This window comes from Dermacentor andersoni, chromosome 2, assembly GCF_023375885.2.
Source record: "Dermacentor andersoni chromosome 2, qqDerAnde1_hic_scaffold, whole genome shotgun sequence".
NCBI lineage: Eukaryota > Metazoa > Arthropoda > Arachnida > Ixodida > Ixodidae > Dermacentor > Dermacentor andersoni.
This window is the reverse complement of record NC_092815.1, coordinates 30,104,520-30,120,574: the sequence shown is the minus strand read 5'-3', so window position 1 is coordinate 30,120,574 and position 16,055 is coordinate 30,104,520. Positions and strand designations below refer to the sequence as shown.

Below are 16,055 nucleotides of genomic sequence, written 5' to 3'. Positions count from 1 at the left end.
ATCCACACCATGACTTTAGTATCAGAAAACAATAACAACGAGTAAACTGCCATTAACCTTGTATACTCAAGCGCGTCTACCTTGGTGCCAGTAAGCTTCCCCCTAAAGTACTTAGCGCGTCGTGTTCAGCGAAACACATAGTAGCTATAATCTGCGTGTCGCGCTTGTCATGCCCGGACGTAATAAAGACCTGACGTGAAGAGCGTGTTAAGATGGCTTGGGGAAGCACTGTAGTCTACGGGAATGTCCAACCACAGCATCCTGCGTGAAAAGCAGCCATTAGCTAAGAGCTTATTTTCGACGAAAGCAGACTCTTGTCACCAATCATACCTAAGAGCTTCGTAGAAGTAGCATGTCTGTCCCCACTGTAGCCTGTAGCTGTTATCCGCAGTGACGAAAAAGAAAGTCTAATTCTAAGTTATTATGGCGTCATTAGCGCCACATAGGCTCTAGAGAGCATAATGTTTTTCGTGCGACGTAGTGGTTTGGCCCCACCATTTTGCACCTTTCTGTTCTTGGTGCAGCTTTTATCTCTTACTGAGGCTGACTTCTTGCCATCGCATTACGCTTTCATGTATACGTACCACGTAACTTTATGACGTTGAGTCGAATACGCACACATGCTCAGTATAAGTATGTTTGTGAGCTACTTTCATCCGTTTGTGCGCATCTTTTATGCAGAATTTCTCTTGCCACGGTGTCTCAACAGTTCTTGGCACATAATTTTCTGAGTGTCCGTCACCAATGCCCGATTAGTGCATGGACGAACGATAATCAAATTGGAAAGTCCTAGTTTTCTTCCACTCAGGTAGTCTCATTGTTTCATTGTTACGACCTTGTTTTCGCTCAACGATGCTGATTTGCGTGTGCCGATACCACGAATGCCCTTGCGCTTACAAAACGTCCCGTTACCGCTCCAACATGAACAATTTAGAACCATTGTATGGGAACATTAGAGGACGCCCTATATCTGTAAGCAGAAAGCACTCCAAGCACTTAGACGAACAAATAACACTGACGGTACCTATAATGGCGCGAGCGAGACCAGAGATCGCGATGTTTCTTTGATGCCTCTCCGTGCATCATGCTGACGCCCGAGGGAATCCATATATTTCGTGTGCGCACCATCTAATATTCGACGCACTCTACCCTCGTTATCATTTCACAAGGTGTGTCTCCATGCAAAAAAAAAAGAAAGAAAGAAAGAAAGAAAGAAAGAAAGAAAGAAAGAAAGAAAGAAAGGTCACAGAAACACTATGTTGTGTAGATCTGTTCCGGAGGCAAAGTAACGTAGGCTTGTTCAGATTCGGTGTGGCGACTTCGTCCTCCGGAAACGCACGCTATGGCGCACGGCCCAGCGGGCATATGGGGAGCGTTGCTCAACCGCCGGAAAACGCAGTACTTTGCAGACGCATCGTGGTAAGCGAGTAACACCGGAGAGCACCACTGTGGCACGAACAGCGGGCGGAAAGAGCGCGTAGGAGCCCAGCGAGACGCTCCGCCTTCAAAGTTTCATGGAGGCGAGCGCGTGCTGAGGCACTTCCAAAGGCGCGCCGAGAGAGGACACGCGTGCTGGCGGAGGCGAGCAGAGCGCGCGACCCGCACGGCTGCAATATTTAGCGCGCGCGGACTACGCGACGCTGGGCCTGTTCCCTAGGGGCAGGTAGAGTGCTGACCGCTGCCGCTATGGCTTGAGCGGAATGCCAAGTGTGGACTGAAGCCATGTAGTGGAGATGTTGCGAGAAGATGCGCCTAGGTAATGGCGGTGTGGTGTGCGGACGAGAACGCGGGTACCGTCAAGTGAAGGTAAACATGACCGCGTTCTTACCCTGCTTTAGCGAACGGATGAATGTAGTATTTCCTTCCTGGCTGAAGGGATCCTTTCGCGGAAAGAGGGGAGCATTTCGAAAGAAGGACCACGGAAATAAGCGTACTCACATTTGAGGAGAGCGCAGAAACGTTTGGTTAAAGTCGTTCAGTTGTGAGCGAAGTCGTGAGCGACGGCAGCAGTAATGAGAAAATTGACAGTGCATTTACGTGGACATTAGTTTGAGCATTTACTGCGGAAATGTCGGCCATGTTGGATTCGACTTCCACCTGACGTAATATTTAACGTTTACTAAAGGTGCCATGCATATGGCAAAGCGTATTTCTGTTAAGTCAACATCCAGATCACACAGCAAGACGGCGAGAACATCGAGTCTTGGTACGCAGTGCCCTACTACCTACTTAAAAAAAATATTTGCGCGCCATAATGAGCACAGATATCAACAAACCCCGTCAGTTTAAATTCACGGAAAGGTGAATAGTTAATAACTGTTTGCGATGCCTCCTTTACATTCAGTTTCTTCCTGTAATCAGGGAATCAGAAAGTTGTGAGCCCATCGTGCCGGTATCTAGAGTACGTATAGTTCCCAAACTGTTTTCGAGCAGTGCTTCTAGTACTATTATCAGCAAGTAGCAGCACGGACGATTGGTATGTAAGGTGACCTTTTAAAACCACAGGAAGTGAACTCAAATCTCTGCAGTATCAAGAACCATTTACTTTTATCTGTTTCTTTTCTTTTTCAGACAGAGAACTCAAACTGCGGGCTTGGATGAGGTCGCGGAAGGACGCTTCCGCGTGTTTTATGGCATTGTGTAAAATTCATACTGCATACAAAAAAAGGAGGCAAAATTTTGCAGGAATATCATGAATTCACCGTTATAACTGAGAGAACCGATGTCCCATGTTAGACATTTGCAGCCAACTGCTACGATCATAAAGGATCTCCTGAGAGGCTAAGTAGACCGGAACACCAGTGCCGGTTTCCCGGCGTTTCTTCAAGAGATGAACTACGGAAAAGTGGTGCAAAGAAGACGAAGGATTTCGTTTCCATTATGTCCAGGATATTCCGCGTCACTGGCCCGTATTTTCTCGCCAGCGCGAAAAAACAAAACCACAGACGTCGAGTGAACAAAAGACATTCAGACGGCGCAGAGAAGGGTTCGTCGGTATAACTTCCTTGGGGCGTCAATACCTTGCGTGGCGAAACTCAGTGCACTCGCGGCGAAACCATTTCTGGCCGGAATCTCCCGCTTAGCTGCAGAGCCGGTGGTCGGCTTGGTCTCGGCTTCGTCGCTGCCCACACCCTTCTTTTTTTTTTCTTCACCAACTGCACGTCTCTCGGTGTCGACCCAGTGTGTGCGACGAGCGTATATTGATTCCGTGAGCGGCTTGCGGATGAGCAAGATTGACCCACATTGGCCCCTCGGCTTTGAAGAGGTACGCGCTCTGAAACTGTATAGTAGAGAGGCAAAGTTAGGCAAATAGGGTGGTTGGACATGTGTGCTACAGAGCCCATTGCTGTATGCTCGTACATTGTTTGACTGGAGTTATGTTCTGTTAACATTATTCAGTTGCTGTGGAGAGACTAAGGCAGAAAGTACCTCGGCGACTCCATTTTCATTACTGTGCTATTTTCCAAGGAAGTTAAAGGAGACATCGTGTGGGCCTGCGTATGCCTTTGCGTTCCCGTACCATGGACATGTACGAGCTAGCCCAGCTGTACACCTGTCTGCGTTCTGTTTGCAATATTAACCCGTGACAGTTCGGTGTGTTGTAAAATAGCTGATTTGTTGCAAGGAGTGCAGCACAACGGAACTTCTTTATATGTGGCCTGGTTTTATATGACCCAGGTATATTAAAGCGTAATGGGTGAACCATAAGTCTACTTTGCTGCAAGGTCACAAAAGCTCTGCCGCGATGGCTGAAGGCAACCCGACTTATCTGCGGTTTGTGACACAGCGCTCTAAGGATATTCACTGCATCGTTGACTGCAGTGCACAGCAGCTCTTGACTATCTCTCCTTTCCTAAATCCCCACTCCCCCCAGTCCTCTAGCGCAGGGTAGCCGACCGGGCCTAGTTCTAGTCACCAACCCTGCTTTTCATTTATCATGTTCTCTTTCGCGCGCAAGTATAAGACACCGTACACAAAGGGAGCGCAATAAGATGTCAAAGTTTACAGAATAGCGCAAAGTGGCAATCCCCTATTGACGGAGGCAGAGACGCCCAATTTTTGCATTCTTAAATGCTACGAATACCCCAAAATTTATCAAACAGTGATTCGTTGCTTGGGCATGTTTCCAGTGTTTACTGTACGTCGCCTCTGTGCTTTTATCAGATTGAAGGACGTTTATAACGTTCAGGGTAGGAGGATGCCCTATTTAGTTATTTTGTTCAAAAGTAACACTCATGTGTGCGAAAGCAGCGCAACGAGACCCTTCCGTTCCTGCATTTATTCATACGCGACACCTGACAATGTCATTCATGACGACACCCATGCTAGAAGTTGCACTTTTTCTCGCCAAAAACTGCGCTTTTCTGGCCACCCCTAGCGCTGTGGGCTTCATAATTTGTTGCTACTTCCAGGGAAAAAGCGCCCAATCTTTCAAAGAAATTTCACGTTGGCCTGCTTACCCTACCGCTGCGCTCTTGCTCCTTTTTTTTTTTCATAATGTCCTCAATTCATTGCTTGCACGTGTGCGATGTGTAGCAGCGCTTCATCATGAGTCTAGAGAGTCTCGCGAATTGCCCGTGGGTACAACAGAGGCGTGGCAAATTTATGCCCATTAGGGCATGCGAGGAAACAAAGAGACGGCAAAGCAGCGGGTCTAGCACGGAAAATGATGCTGGTTCCATTAGCCTCTTGCTCCCTGAATAAAGGAAAACGTGCGCAGTAAATCAAGAGAATTGCACTCGCACTATCACCCTCTTTATTTCTCTTAGTTCCCACAGCAGGAAACTAACTCTTGTAGCGTGTGCCTGTCATTTCTTTCTCTATATCTCTCTCTTTTTCAGGGGTTGGCAAGAGCATAAAACTTGCTCTCGTCCCTGAGATGATCTCGTTTCACTGCGGACTGCGTCCGAAAAGCAGTCATACTGAGAAAATACGAGCTGTGGAGAACACCTGAAAGGCTCATGAAAGACGCTCATCCTGTGGAAATACGAGCACCGGGAAATGTGCTCGAACCTTACGGAATTTTCGAGCCACCATTGCATCCTGCTTTTTCTTTCCGCTGCTCCAATCTGCTCACAGAATCACAAATCTTCTGGGTTCTAATACGTTATGCTTGTTATGAGAAGAAATTAGTCCGAGGGTTGGAAGTAGTTAGTGTTGCACGTTAACCTAAACGTCGCCTTCGCCAGCATCAATGAGGTGGTGCCGTGCGCAGGTGTTTTGTGGACAGCATTCTACTGTGGAGAACCAGTTTGTATACATTTATTGTGGTGTCTAGGCGCCAAGCAAGAACACGACAGAAGAAAGTGGTTGTCCATCGTCCTCACTTTTATTATTGCTTGGAGCCCGAGACACCACGATGATTCCTCCAAGATCCTTCCACGCAGCTTGAGATGGCAAGGTACGTGGTGGTGAAAAAAGGGATTGCGAAAACAAGTGCAACCACGCACAATCACGTACATACACACGCGCACATACGCGCACACAAGGCCGGAAGCGCAAACACAGAAATAAACCCAGAGAGTACCGCCCGTTTGTGACTCCTATGTCCTCCGCGCACGAATTTGCGATTCCGCCAGCAGATTTATTCATACCGCGGAAGACGCGGATCGGACGCCGCGTGGCGCGCAGCAGCGCGTGGCTTTTTCTGCCATCTCAGCGAATACAAAACGCTCCCCTAGAAGACTACCGTCATCGGCAATCACCGCTCCAAAGAGGGCGGCGTCTGATCATCGACGAAGCCCGAGACGAACGTCCAAAAGCGATGACGCCCTCACGGTGATCAGACGCGCCGGCAGCCGCCAGTAATTCCTAATTTCAACAACACTTCTCCCAGAAGATTGCGGCGGCTTCTGCGGAGTTTGCGTGCAAAATCCACCGTCGCGGCGGCAGCGAGGAAAGAGGGAAAGAGGGCGCCAGGAAAGGAGCTGGATAGGTGGATCGGCGCGCTTGTTGCTCCCTTCGTTAGCGAAACAGTGAGGAAAAGAAGAAGAGGTAGGAGAACAGCGAGATTCCTCGCTGAATAATAGACGGGTGGGCGTGCGCAAACAGGGAAGGGACGAAAAGGCTGCTCTCTGTCGGTTGGTTGCGCAGAGCCCGGAATACGCGCCGAGTCGGTTCATGTTGGTGAGCCACGATGACAGCGACTACGACGCGCAGGCTGGCAAATGAACGACACGGAGAGAGAAAAGAAGGTGCAGGGCGGATGCAAACAGGTCGTGCGCTTTACGCTCATTCTTGACAAAAAGCGCGCAGTTCTCGGTGAAGCTAGAGCCGACCGTGATCCAGGTAGAGTTCAAATGTGAAAATAGGTCAAGTGAGCAAGAAGTTCTCGTAAATAGAAAATATTTTCGCTGCTGTGTCATTGGCGATCATGCACAGTCGTGCGTCATTCGAGCACCTAGAACTGGATACCGGATCGAGTACTACTTTAACTGATATGATACTTTAACTTTTCTGCAACGTAATGGCCTGCGCGACGGCACACTGTAAATAATGCGGGCGCCTGAAGATAATGCCGGCTCCCTGTAAATGATGGCTCAGCCCGTCGAAGCATCATGAAAGTGATATCATTGAAAGTTATCTACCGAGCATGCGGCCCCTATGTACAACCCAAGCGATATGCGCATAGCTAGGGCATCGGAGGCATCGGTGCGGTGATCTGTCGTTGCTGGTTGGTCGCATGCTCCATCTTATTGCATGGCTTCTCGTTCGACTCGCATGGTACCACGGCTAAAACTGCGAAGACCACGTACCTTCGTCTGTTCAAAACCAACGGTTGTTATGAGCAAACTGCCGTACGAATTCGACCTCTGATTTGTGGAAGCAAGTAGTAGAAATGACAGTGCTGCACGTTTCTTGTGAGACACACCCTGACTGCACTGAGAGACACGCAAAAGCAGGTGGAAGGAGAGTTTCGAAAAGTGCGATGATCAAAAGAGAAAACTAGAAAAAAAGAGCGGCATGCTAACGGAGGTGACCCTGATCCAATAAAAGGTATCAGCCTATAGGCGGCTTGCAATCGGCTAGTCAGGATAAAAGGAAGGGTGTACTGTTGAAGCAAGAGCTATGACAAGTAGTGAAATGCTTAATCACTGCAATCAGCCTGAGTTTAACAAAGAGAGAGAGAGAGAGAGAGAGAGAGCCATTCCGGCTCTTTTACGTCGGCAGCATTGGAGCGAAGACCAGATTAAAGGAACATGGCGACTAGAAAAACAACCTGGACCAAAATGTTACCACTAGTAAGGAAGAGTGAACGAAGAGGGAGTATAGAAGAGCGGCTCCAGAGGGACTTCTCGTTAAAGGACAAGCTCTGCGTAGAGAGAACGGTAAACTTGTCCCTGGCGAGCCAAGCAGCACGAGTTGAAACTGGAGCCGATTTAGCGGAGATTCACTGTCCGGGCGTGTGCCACTCGGCGGCCAGTTCGGAGATGCAGGATGAGCATTACATCGATGCGCATGACCTCCGCTGTTGTCATGGCGACGTTTACGCGACGAGGTGCACTCCGCTCAGGTTTGATTAACGCGTACTCCATAGCGAGGCCACTGACATTGTGTCGAGGCGCATGCGGATGATTGGGAATTGCGTCATCGTTCTCGGCCTTTGCTGGGGGCCTGCCGGTGACGACAGCATGAACCAGCACGTGGCACTTAAAATTGTTGAAGCTTCGAAGCGTGAAGCGCAGTTGCATTATTAGCCTATAAGGCACACGTTGTCGACAAACTATCATGCCATAACGACCGGCGGCAGTGTTTGACAAGGTACTATCCTATTAAGAAAGTGTTGTAAAATAGAATTAAAATATCGCGCTATCTGCCATTAGCTTCACAATATTATAAAGATTAAAATACTCGTGCCAGATTAAATACTCATGCCAGAACTTGGAACTAGGCGATATGGATAAAGTTGGTCAGAAATGTCGACTTGGGTGAGTCCAGTTGCAACCAAATGCACCGAAGCGCTATTTTCGCTGCCTCTACAAATAACAAAGAATAACAAAAAAAGTGCAACTGAGAAATGGTCGAAAGTGTCACTTGATCCATCACCATGTGCACGTATTAGAATACAACTTGTTCTGGATGAGAAATGTTCTACCTTGGGAGCTGACTTTGAAAAGAGTGTTTCTCGCAATAAAGAACAAACATGCGCTGACAGAACCGTGGGGTGTAATTATTTCTTACATTTCCTTCGAGCTCCTATACTTCCACTGATGTTTTCCATGTTTACGCTGTCGTGTCCCAGTATGCAGATTCATTGCGACATGTTCGCTTCGCTACAAAGGTATGTGTATAAGTGCATATGCGTTTAATAATTTTGGATTACAAGACGAGAAGTAGATGGCGTCGTATCAACGTGCCAATACTCCTTTCATCTCATGTCAGTGAGAAATACTGCCCGAGTACCGCGCAATTTAGCCGTGGACTCGTGCAGTCGTAAAGTTTCGAAATTCAAAACGGCGTCGCAGAAAAATACTAAATATGAAATGAACACTTCTTTTAAACAATATTTCTTTCGTTTTTTCAAGTTCGTTTTCTCTTTACGTCGGCCTGTAGTTCACTCGAATAACAGCCAGTCATGCTTCGCCCGAACGCACGCCGACTTTCCATACTTTGTATTCATTATACACATTCCACTAAATATGAAATTGAACAAAATTCAAAATGGCAAATGTCGCCTCAGCCATGGCAGCGTAAGCAGTGGCTGCTAGCTATAAGTGAAGTCAAACTTGCGACGATGTCGCCAGTGGAAGGAATCATATACTTCTTCATTTGCTCCCCTCGGCAGTTCTTGCAGTTCAGTTCAAAGTCATCTTCATAGCTCTGTCGCATTTATACCAGCGACCAGCGACTCGCGTACGTTTCATTTCATCGAGTTTGCCGACTCGCAACTCTAAAAGGTCGCCTTTTATGCTGCCAGCTTGATCGGATGCCCGTATTAATATGAAATGCGTGTCTTTTCCACGAGCGGCAAGATTACGGCCATTTCGAAACGGCAGAAAATTTTTCAGTAAGCGAACGTGTCGAGAAAGCGGTTGCTCTTATGCGCTCCGGTGCTAAGAGGCACTGGAGCGGCACACGACACGATAATTTATTGAAAGCAGGCCGGAGACCCTTAGGACGTATTATTACTGCGAAGGCGTGGACAAGGCTACAGCGACGAGATACTAAGCAGCAAGACAGGCGAAATAAGTAGGCCTGCCGGCCCTGCTCGTCTGGATTACGCATTTTCAATTCAAAGTTTCGCAGTACTTGCTAGCACACACGAATGAAACCAGCTCATATGAGCAGAAAAAAAAGGCAGAAAAGCAAAACAAAACTGAATGCCATAGTCGTTTGGAGCTTATGTTACACAGCAGCATATATGCCCCGCTCAACTATCTGTCTGACCTTTTTCTTCATACGATGGAGCTTTTACTCTTGTTGGAACTTTCTGCCCACGAACAATTTGACCCGGACACTACGTGAAGTTTACCATCGGGAAGTTGAGAAAGGACATGACCTTGTATTCCAATGGTTGGCAAGTCATTGTGGCATCATTGGAAACGAACAAGCAGGCGAAGCAGTTCAATCTTCACATACCAGTGCCGATTGCGCCGCTATTGCGCTGTCGAGAACAGACGCAGCGGGAAAGCTCCGTGCGCTTGCTCGCGAGCTTACGCTGGCCCAATGTAATTCGGCATACTTTAAAACCCAGCGCCTTTGTTCCCTGGATCCTGATTTGAAGCTCCGCCTCACCACGACTGGAGGTAACTATCATCTGTCGCCTATGGCTTGGTGTAGCTTACCAATGCGTACTCTTACCTCATCGTAATGACCACAAGTCCAGATTGTGAAGTTTTCGAGTGCAAAGAGACGATAGCGCACCTTCTGTGTGATTGTCATCGTTTCGATGTGCAAAGTACTAAGCACCACGCTCGAGACGATTGACAACCACCCCCTTACGGAAGACAGAATCCTTGGACCCTGGTCCCATCCGACGTCGGCCCGAACCGCTTTAAAAGCGTTATTCTGCTTTTTAAAGGAAACGGGACTCGTTGTAAAAATATAGAATGTGCGATCTGGTGCGTTACGTTTTCTCTTTCTTTTTTTTTTAAACCTTCTCTTCTTTTCTTGCTTTTTCTGCCCTTAATTACCCCATCCCCCTGAGCAATGTAGCCAACGGGACACTTAATCTGGTTAACCTCTCTGTCTTTGATTTCTTGTTTTCCTTCCTTTCTTCTGTCTGCTGACGAAAATACTTCGATACACGCATTTTGCACTGTCGTTTTAACCGTATCATCGTAATATTCGCTGTGACTGCTGTTTCAGCTTTCGACATGCTTCGCGTTTTTCTGTACGTTTTCTCCGAAGAGCTTTGAGCAACATCTAATATAGCCTGAGACTCCTGTTTTCTTCACCAAATCACAAAAATAATCCTGTACTGGGCTTTTGGTGCTCATAATTAACCCTTAACCCTCCACTACGGCATCTATCGCAAGCCCATGTTTTGTCAGTCACGTAAAACCTGTCAACTCTACGTTTTCCGCTGGTACATACACTTTGGTGGCAGTTATTTTACACAGACACGACTGGACGGCCTCTTCTCATTCCTTTATTCTGTGCGGCCCCTCCTCAGAGTTCTCCTGCTCAAAACACCCACCGGTGATTTACGTCACTAAGTAACTCAGTGTTTTATTTATGTTCCTTGGATACGCCTGGGCTCTTGCTGGCTTTGAAATCGGCTCGCGCCGTAAGCTTTCCAAAAATACCACTGGTATTTCCATTTACTTTTTGTGGGAAATACTCGCACATTAGTTACACAGTGAAATATGATCGAAGCTTGTCGGATCAGAATCGCCTACAGCGATGTCTGTGACGATTGTGGCAACGAAGAAACCATCGAACATGTTCTTTGACATTGTCCTCAATAGATCACGCATAGAAGAGACGATAAGCCGCTCTCGCAGCAGATGATCTTGGAATGCCGGCTTATGAGGTCGTCCGGTAAGAAAGCAACGATGACGCTAATGAAATTCCTTGGTTCAATCGACCTATAGTTGCAAGACTTAACTGCTACCGCGTATTTGCCCCCCCCCCCCCCCCCCCCCCGAACGTGTGTGCGTGTTTATACGCATGTGTGTGTTTCTTTCCTATCTTTTTCTGCGCGAGTGCATTCCTTTTCAATTCTCTGTCCCTCATTACCCCTCTCCAGTGTACAGGGAAGCAAACCGAATGTTTGTCTTCCGGTTAACCCCTGCTTTCGTTTCTCAGTCTTTCTCCGTCCCTCTCTATGATCGCCCACACTTTTGGCCGATGCCGTCAGTTGCAACGAGCATGAGGCAGACGGCTCGTCCTCTTGCAAGTGCTGCACGAAGAAGCGTTGTTTGCTAGACAAGCAGATCCAACAACCCGCCATGTGGCGCGACGCTTTTAACGTACCCAGAATGACAAGCAGCAGCAACCATCACACATTCACGCAGAGTAAAGCGGGAAAGATGTTGTGATCAAGAGGAAGTAAACATAGCTACTGGCATCCGAGGGGGAGCTCGGCCTTCCCCGCAGTTACACCTATCCTGCATCCGTCCGCTTTAACACGAGATCCTGCGATGTACATCGACCGTTATTTTTCTTCCTTCCTTTCACTTTTTTTTTTTTTTGGCGGTGACTGCCTTTGACACTTTCGTCTTACTTTCCACGTGTCTTCCTTCTAGCCTCTTGACGCAACCTCCTCTCGACAGCAAAGTGCACCGCAGTTTTGGGCATACTAAGGCACGGGGAACTCTCTCTCTTCCCGACTTCCTCTCCTCTTGTTGCTCACTGCAAGGAGGGCGGCGCTGAAGGGAATATCGTGGCCACCTGCTCTCTGATGGCGGTGTCGGCTGCCAATGAAGACGAATGCGACGTGCCTCGCTACTCCCGCTCTTACACTGGCAGCAGATACAGCACTAGCAGCAGCAGCGCCAGCAGCGCTGGCAGGGTGGCAGCCGGTGCGATCAGACCACAGCGCAAACATCGCCGCCGCCAGAGCCTGCCCACCTGCAAAGGCAGCCAATCAATGCCGCCAGCGGCGCCTTCGTTTCACGTCGTGGCCACATGTTCCTTCACTTGAGCGCAAGTCACGTGCGTACTTGACAAGATACGCTTCGCTGGCTCGCTGCACTTCGTTGCAGCTATTCGTCACTGTTTCCCGTCAATGCGCCAGCAACACGGTTCGCTACCGGCCTTACAAGTTGTGTCCGCGCCAGCACGACGGCCCTGTGCGGAGTTTCGCGGGGAGAGCAGCTCGTTTGCCAAAAGTTCTGATGCTGCACTTTATAGTTCGTGTCAGACAAAGAAGGTGTGCAGTTATTCAAGAATAAAAAAAGAAGAAGGAACGCTAGAAGGCAATTCAATGTCTTGTTGAAGTTGACGAAAGACAATGTCTTCCTGGGTGAATCGGGGGGGGGGGGGGGGAGGTTGTGTGAAGCATATTATTTATCGTGATAGCCGCGCTGGAGTGACAGCGTTTGATCGACGTCATCTACCAGGTGAATGGCCTTCCACATTTTTGTCATCAGTTATAACCATAATAATCGGTATTACCATCACAATCATTAATATCATCATCGTCTCAATCATTATAGTTATCATCCTCATCCTCATAGTCATCTCATGCACAGTAGCAGGTACCCGGTGGCCCCAGTGGCCCATACCGAGTGTCATCACATACTTAGTGATCCCAGTTTCGCATACCCAGCGGCACATTGCCAGTGACCCCAGAGGCACATATCCTGTGGCACATACACAGTGGCCACAGTGGCACTTCTATTCAGATTGCTCTGTCTTCGTGATCGGCCCATGAAAGAAGCTAGAAGCACGTTAGAAACAGACACGTACTAACTCGCCAAGAACGATATTGTCTTTAAAAAAATTTTCTTCGCTAAGGTTTCTGAACGCACATTCCGCTGCCACACCGGCACTGCGTCCGCAAGCAGTACCAGGCAATGTAAGCGAAAAGAGAAATTTAGTAATTGGCTTGCGTTGACCTGATGGCTGCTACTGACGCGAGTAGCTTGCGCAGCGCTACTTGACATGCATCCTATGCTACGTCAATCTAACGAACCTTTCCGAAATCAAGCTTGGTTGGTGGTTAATGTAAACATGAGTGAGTGAGTGAAACAACTTTATTTGGTCCACAATAGACGCGAGTAAACTCAACGTCACCTGGCTAGGCCCACTCGGGGACCATCAGGTGAAACCTGACAGCCCTCTCGCGAGTCCTCTGGACTGCCAGAATTTGAGAGGTTTGGCCCTGGGCCCTAATGAGCTTCATCATTTCCTCTTGGGTGAAAGGGGGACCGGCAAAGGCGCAGCCCCATAGGAGATCCTCGAAGTCCACATAACCACCACACAGGGGGCAGCGCGGGCTTGGGAATCGTTCGGGGCACATTGTGTGCAGCTCCGCGGGGCTCGGGTAAGTGCTTTTTTGCAGAAGTCTGAGAGTGACTGCCTGGAACCTGCACAGCGAGCAGTGCGGCAAAGGCAGGAGTCTTCTTGATAGATGATTATGATTGCAGATCTCGTTGTACGAGCAGAGAGGCTCGGTTCGCCCAGGAGGGGACGCGTTACCTGGCGCATGGTCAGTCAAACCTTGTGCAGCCGAGTGCGCCTCCTCGTTGGGGTTGGGCGAGGCACCCTCAATGGTTCCAAGGTGCGCAGGGAACCAGGCCAATGAGTGATGTTTGATGTCTTTAGCATTTTGGATGATACGTGGGGCCTGGGAAGCCACCATTCCCATCTGAAAGGCCCTGACAGCGGCCTTGGAGTCTGAATAAATGGTGTCATGTTCATTGTTCGTCAATGCAATAGCAATAGCAACCTGCTCTGCAACGCTGGAACTAGAAGTGCGGATGGTAGCGGGGCTGAGGACTTTGGCATCACAGTCGATGACCACTGAGGAGAAGGCTTCTTCTTGAGCGTACGAAGCAGCGTCTACGAAGCATGTGAAAGTGAGGATGAAAAGCTTTTCCGAATTACATTCGATGGAGGACAGATGTGACGCATACAGAAACTCTAAGCAAATGTCTGCGAAGCTTGCTTCACGGCAATAACAGACTTTGTGTGGAAAAGCCAGACATAAATATTTTATTGGTGCCTGTTGCAGGTCTGAGTACTACGCTACAGCGCCCTTAAACAGGGAAAAAAGGGAAAGCTATAGCTTTTAGGGAAAACGTAGCTTGAAATCCCAATACAATTCACAAAGACAAAGCAGCCTAGCATCAACGTTCCTTACGATCCCGCTAGGGTTTGTTAATTATTCAGCTTCAGTGACTGTAGCCTGGCTACACACTTCTTTAAATTGACGATTCAATTAGAGGTTTATACGTTGTCTTATTACGCGCTTGGATAGCTGCAAAGTAAGAGTGATATATAAGTTCCAGTAAAACCAAGCTCAAGTAAGCATCCGACTGCTCCTTGACCAATGCCACCTTCGCTTTAAACCTTTGTATTCCTTAGGTCGACGCGTTGTGGCCGATTTTAATAAAGCAATAACAGTAAAAAGGAAGCATTCTGGAGCATTATATCTGCATATATGTAATTACCATGCAGGCGTAAATGCGCGTTATCTTTATTACTTGCGCATAAACGTTCACTGGTGTCGGGGCAAAACGCCGACCAAATATTGCGATAGGTCGATGAAAGATATAACGCAAAGAATTCCTTATATGCTGTGTCGAGGCTCGTAGGTCGTTGCAGAAATTTCTAATAAACTATGTTTGCATGGGAAACTTTTGCAAGCTATTACAATAGTAGTAGTATCCTGCAGTCCAGGCAGCATCAGAATTGCTGGGCGCATGTCAAAGGAATTGCGCTTGGTGACTGCGCTAATGCCATTTATAACATAAAGCACTGCGTTTTACATACACCAATAACACAAGCCATTGCTCTGCAAGACCCTGAAGAGCTCGGCCTCAAGAGCTGCAATGTTAGCAACAATTGGACGTTGCGTATTCAAGCACTTGTATTTTTATATATTTGTGTGATTAGTGCTTTTGCGGTCATTGGCACTTTGGCAGGCGTAGCTTGAGTGGCACGATGTAGCACGTTATCTGGATGAATGGTAAACCAACATCAACTCACTAAAAAGAGGGATCTGATATATATTAAGTAAAAGTGTTCTAAGACTCGTGATTACAGCTATAGAATTTGTATTTGGTATCCACTGTTCTCTTATCATACACACTCCAGCGGATCAAAGATGCCCATGAACGTGCTCGCTTTATGAAAATGCTTGGAGTTGTTCCTTACAAAAACTTTCTTTTCCTTGGCGTTTGCATAAATTTGTGGTTGTAATTGACTCATCTTGGCGTTGACAATTCCTTTAGTCATATGTTGTGCCGCTAATTGTCGCTGCTGATAATTTTCCTAGCCCCTTTGTGGCGAGGAAAATGGGGATCAACAGCTCCTGGCACACGCGACTACTTCTGGCTCTCTAGCAGGCTCGTAATGACTTTTTGGCACCAGACTTCGATAATCAATACGCTCCTCAATCATACCTGTCAACAACACGCGCTACCACGCCGCACTGAGCACTCGCACACGAAGGCTATTTTTCATCTTTACGTGCAGCCTGCGGTCGCAAAGTTTCTGACCTTCAAGAAACTGTGTCAGCAGCGACAATGTGTAAGTGATTCCAATTTACGAGGTGCGCTGTGTTTATCATTTTTTGACTGCCTCTTATTTAGAGGTATGTAGGATAATGTTTTACATTTTAATCAACTGTTCTTAATGGCAACGTTGTGCAACACTGTGACACAGGAAGTGCACAAGAAATTTCATTTGTCCTGAAGACTTGTTTGTACTGTCAATAAAGATTTTTTGACGGTCGACAAGGGAGTGGCCGGGCTAGTTGAAATCGACCTTTCAATATATGTGAGTTGCCTAGCAGTATTTAGCTTCCTTGATAATCTTGGGATCACGAGCCGTTAGTAGTAAGGGAAACATCACATTTCTTCGTAGGGTTTCTTTGACAAGCTATTGGTATGTACAGTAAGTCATTTTGTATTGGTATTTCGCTCACTCCACATGTTTCAGAA

The 16,055-nt window shown here is 47.7% G+C and overlaps 1 protein-coding gene across 1 annotated transcript in view; it reads right to left on the bottom strand.

Annotated features, from left to right (window-relative positions):
- LOC126542489 (ras-specific guanine nucleotide-releasing factor 2-like) overlaps positions 1-16,055 on the bottom strand; it is a 402,122-nt gene that overhangs the window by 152,377 nt on the left and 233,690 nt on the right. The gene's annotated exons all lie outside the window — the stretch shown is intronic.